Below are 6,000 nucleotides of genomic sequence, written 5' to 3'. Positions count from 1 at the left end.
AATAAAATTGAATTGTCTAGCATTCGCAGATGATTTTATTGCTGTTAGAAAGAGATATAACGATATTTGATATAAACTGACATTTCAGTCATATTACACTCAGAAACAGTCTATAACGCTGTTTATGTACCATATTTGTTTAAAGATGAAAATTTTATACTTCTAATGAAAAATATTTTTTATAATTCGGAAAGCAATTTTTCGAAGGCCTAACCATAATTAAAATGGTATAAAACCAAAGAAATATTAAAAATTATTAAAAAAAAAAACCATCCTTTTTTCCTTTTTTTACTAGTTTTTTATTTAATTACAAAATACTGAAGATGAAGTCCAACTAAGAACTTTACGTATGTTTTAATTTGGAACCAATAATAATATTTTTAATTTACAAATGTTTTGAAAATTTTTTCAATCGATAATTTTAAAAATGTTTAAAATTTTTAATATTTAGTTTATTTTCAGTTTTTTAATATATTTTAATAATTATTTTAATTTATTATCTAATAATTTTTTTTATGAAACAGAACATAAGTCATATTTTGAAATTATTACACGAAAATGAAAATCGAAAAAATGTTCGATGAAAATAAGATAGTTTGAATAATAAATAATCATTTCAATGAATTTAAGTCCAAATAAAACATTTATCATGTTTTTACTTCCTTGTACATCGTACAAGAAAGTATTGTAATCGCAAAAAAATTTAGGTTTTTTAGATTTCAACGTAAATATCCACTTTGACCATCCGTGAATCCATTTTGACTAGTTTCGGCTTGGCGTCTGTACATACGTAGAAATGTATTATATGTACGTATGTATCTCGCATAATTCAAAACGATTAGCCGTAGAATGTTTAAATTTTGGATTTAGGACTGTTGTACTAACCAGTTGCGCACCTCCCCTTTTGAATGCAATAGACTGGACCAAAAGAGTCCAAAAAAGACCAAATTCTAAACAAATTTGAATTTTTGACTTTTTCATAACTGCAGTAATAAGTTCTCATTGAAAGCTTGTATATCATAAGTGGTACTTATAAAGTTATAGTCCAATAAAATTTTAATTAATGAAATGTTTGGATCTTACAAGGAGAAGGCACATCGGTTTGAATCCAACTTTAAATACATATACTTTTTTTAATTTAAATATATTGATTTATTAATAATTATTAACCTTTGATTGTAAAAAAAATTACGATAAATAATAATTCAATAATACAAAAAAATATATATATAATAAAAAACATAAACATATAAAAAATATATGTAATTTAATAAGCGTACAAGGAAGTGTCCACATCAATTTTTTTTGTGATCGTGTGTGATTTTTATAATGAATTATTTTTCATGTGATAAAGCCAGTTTTCCCTTTAAAATAGCTTATTAATACCTTAAAAAAAATAAAAAGCACCAGAGACGAGAAAAAATTTATTTCACACATATAAGTATGTCATTGAGCATGAAATTTGTTCTTTTTTTTTCAAGAATGGTAAAAGCAGATTATCAATTTCGTTTTAATACATAATTCAGGTAAGCATGATGGACGGTTTTTATCAATTTCTTTTACCCACTACTTCAGTTGGCAATTTTTTAACATACATAATATATATATATGTATACAATATATTTTCTGTTGGATAGTACAGAAAAAATAATAGAAATAAATAATATATTTTTTTTTAAAAGCAATGCAGTATACATTGAAAATGTTTAATTTCTTATTAATTATTTTATAAAATTTAATTTTAAATTATTAATTTTTAAAAGGTTTACTTTTTTGTGGTTTTGAATGAAAATAATTAAAACCAAAACGAAAAAGTTTCATATTAAATAAAAAAAAATATATATATTTACCAAAAATTTTTAATTTCAGCATAAGAAATTTACTGTGAATTCTCTGAGGGTACCTCTTCCGTTATATTCATAAAACAACCCACGCATGCAATGCATCACGCTCGCACGCCCACACATATTCAAAGAATATATATTAAAATAATGACTAAAAAGGAGAAAAAGTAATTTTATTCATAATAACCTTTGGTATTACTGAAACAGTCTTTATGAATTTTAATATCCAAGATAGAATTGTGTTCATTCGTATGGAATTGTAGTCAAATAAATGGAATTATTTATTTAAAAACCACTGTTATAGGAATACAGGTATAGGGGAATATAGTATGCAGTACATATGAAACAAAGATAATTTAGTTTTTTTTAAATAATAGCTTAAAAAATAAGATAACAGACAATGAATTACTTCAGCTTACTAAGTAGTTTTCTCTGAAACACTTTTATAAATCCCATTTTCAAAATATTAGTAAATTGCATACTAAATATGATGTATATATCATAAATGCAATAGTGTTAAATGCTGAGTATCTAAAACAAAAAATCTGATGTGGACACCACATGATTTCCTGGTACGCCTATTAAATTTTATATACACTTTTTTGTATTAATGAAAAGTAGATCAAATTTTATTTCATTAATAACTTTTGATATTTATCATATTTTTTTTAGGTAGATTTCAAATAAAAGTTACCTATTGAAATGGGTAGGGGATGATTTGACTTCCGGAAAATTTCGATATATCTACGCGTTTCATAACCCCCAGACCCCAAAACCACCGGCAGTTCAAAAATTTTTATATACATTTATATATGTATAATTTTTCTATAATTTTGCGCTAAACACTTTCAAAATGATCCATAAAATAAAACGATCTAAAATCTCGGTCGAATTCGTTAAGGGGCAAAATTGAACCATGAGGGTGGAAATAGGGGAACCCTTTTCGATAAAATATCGCTAAAATATTATCGATAATTATATTAGCAATATATAGCGATTAATTATATTATTAAGTAAAATATCGAATTCGTTTAAAGTTGCTACTATTCTTTTGATAAGGGCCTAAAACTTATTAAAGTAAAAATTATACTTAGTAAAGTATAATTTATGTAATATCACCAACCATTGGCCCGGGTGGCGACAAAAATGGGGTTTCGAAGATGAAAAAATCATACCTTCCTTAATAAGCACAGTATCGAATCGGTTTAAAGTGGTCGTTAAGGACTAACGACCACTTTAAACGTGTTTTAACGACCACATTTAGGTGTTTGGTAATGTTTACGTCCTTTAAACATTACCAAAAACCTTTGTCTGAAACAATTTTTGATGTAATCAACCCTTATCAAGGCAAAGGATGACCAAAATTTTGCTGGAATCGTAAGAAGATGGGGCTTGTCGTATGCTAAACATCTAAAACGTTTTTCCCATATAATCATTGCCATATTGAATAAATTTGAAGTTTTTCTTAACTTTAAGGTAGAAATCTTTTTACATCCTATTTAGTATCGGTGAAATCAACCTCCGCCTTCCGACGTGCCGAAAGAGACTTATTTATTATTATTTTTTTTTTTTTTACAATCAGAGGTTAATAATTATTAATAAATCAATACATTTAAACTAAAAAAAAAAAAAAAATTAAAAAAGGAGACGAAGTCTGATGTGCCCTTGTAAGATCCAAACGATTCATTAATTAAAATTTTATTTGGCTATAACTCTGGGATCAATGAAAATAAATACCAATTACGATATATCGTTGAAAAGCTCTCAATGAAAGCTTATTACTGTAGTAAAGGAAAAGTCCAAAATCTAAATTTTTTGAATTTTTGGCTTTTTTGAACACTTTTGGTCTAATCGATTGCAAAAGGGGAGGTGCACAACTAGATGGTTACAACAGTCCGAAATCCAAAATTTCAACATTCTACAGCTAATCGTTTTCTGGTTATGCGAGTACATACGTACGCACATACAGACGTAACGCCGAAACTAGTCAAAATGGATTCAAGGATGGTCAAAATGGTATTTCCGTTTAAATTTTAAATCCGAAATTTTTTGCGACTATAGTACTTCCTTTATTTCGTAAAAGGAATTAAAAAGTAATGTACTTTTTTTTCAATATCTTAGGACTTTCGGAGGATTATTTAAGTTTAAAGATTACTTAACTAGTTTACCGAAAGGTGTAAAAAATTAGATACATTATAAAGTAAAACGGGATACTTTAATAAGATTTAGAATGAAAAAATTAATAAGTTATAATAAATTTATAAAATTAACTGATTTTAATGCATAATTGTAAGATAGAGTTTAAGTTTTCCTTCATATTTCCCTTAGTAGATGTAATGAAACGGAACGGAAAGACGGAATTTCATGATTTGTAGGTTTATTAAAGTTGTTAGGTTCATACACATGCGTAATCTTAACTGAAAAATTTTAAACTGTCAAAATACCAATCGTAGGAAGAACATTTTGAAAGAAGTCTACTGCAGTTAAACACACTATCTAGACATCATTGCAATAGCATGAACAGTAATAGAATTCTCGAAATAATGTATATATACATATATATATATATATATATATATATATATACATGTATATTGATGGAAATCTGTTTCCTTGTACTTCTTACGGTGTACATGTATACCAAGAAAGGACTGTTTGAAATTCCGTGTTTAAAGGATTAAAACAGAGTAAAAATGAAATTTACTATTTTTTAATCTCCCGGTAACAAATGAAGACATCAATTTTATTTTTGGTATACTTCATCTACATTTAAATATCAAAAAACGAATTTCTAGATATTTTGAAATTCCGAATTTAAGGGGTTAAAATTGATTTTCAATTTCTTTTAATCCCAGCTATTTTTTTTTTTTTTTTTTTTTTTTTTAATTTCTCGGTAATAAATGAAGATCAACTTAATTTTTAGTGTGTGTCTGATTTTCATGTAAATATCAAAAGATCAATTTCTAGGTTTTTGAAATTACCCCTTGAAAGGGGGGCAGATAAAAAAATTTCAACAAGGCTAGAAAAACATTTTCCCGTTACCAATTACACTAAACGAGATATTCATTAGATTGAGACTTACAAATACTCTTCAGATAAAAATATCTAAACAACTTTTTCGGGTTCTTTGAATTTCGTTTTTTTAAGGGGTGTGACGGTATACGACGCGGCAGCTCAACTAATCAACATAGCCACTTCCAGTGTTACTGTTACGTGCAACACGAATGACCGCATTTCCTTCCGGTTACTTAACTGAAATACATAAAATAAAATAAAAATTGACCGCAACGGAAAACACCGCGATGGATATAACGATGGAAGTAACCATATAGCGCGGGCGAAGCCGTGGCGTGTTTGTCAGTATGTACCTAAAAGAACATGTCGTGAGTGCTCCACCAAACTGCTGCTCCGAAGAAATTACAATAGATTGATAGTTTTTATAAATTGAAAAGGCTTTAATTTTTATTTAACATTATTATTCTTATAAGCCTAAGTTTAAACACACAGACTTCAAGGGGACTGAGCCCTGATCGGCTACACAATCCTGACTGCAAACACAAGTAACCATAAAGTGCAGGCAAAGTCATGACAAAGATCCTAATATATACGACTCTATTATATTTGTTGATAAAATAATAATAAATATTATAAAAGAAGTATTAAATTTTTAAGTTTCTTAAAATATATATTTTTTTAAATTTCAGGGGACGCTGATTATCCGAATTGCAAGGCCAAATGCAGTAGAAAAGAAATCTGGTTAAATGAAAAAATAAGAAAAATAAAGAAGGGTAATGGAAAATAATAAATACTGGAATATCATTCTGATGTTTAATGGTTATCATATTTAATAAAAAGACAAAAATATATAAAAAATATAAATAAAATTAATGACATACTTAGAACATAAATTTACAGTGCAATAAAAAACAGTTATAGCAATATATATTTTTTTTAAATCCACCGAGTAGAAATTTTGTCATAAAAGAATCAGAATTAAAATGAAATATTTGAATGAAATAAAAATATATTACCCTGTTGCTTTATAAAAAATATGTTGTTATTTAATAAACGTAAAAGTAAAACTTACAAAAAAACATATTAAAGAGAACCTAAGTTATTATATTTATAAAAAAAGTAATCTCTTACAAAATTATAA

The sequence above is a fragment of the Lycorma delicatula genome, chromosome 10 (assembly GCF_047948215.1).
Source record: "Lycorma delicatula isolate Av1 chromosome 10, ASM4794821v1, whole genome shotgun sequence".
Lineage (NCBI taxonomy): Eukaryota > Metazoa > Arthropoda > Insecta > Hemiptera > Fulgoridae > Lycorma > Lycorma delicatula.
This window is presented reverse-complemented; position numbering follows the sequence as displayed.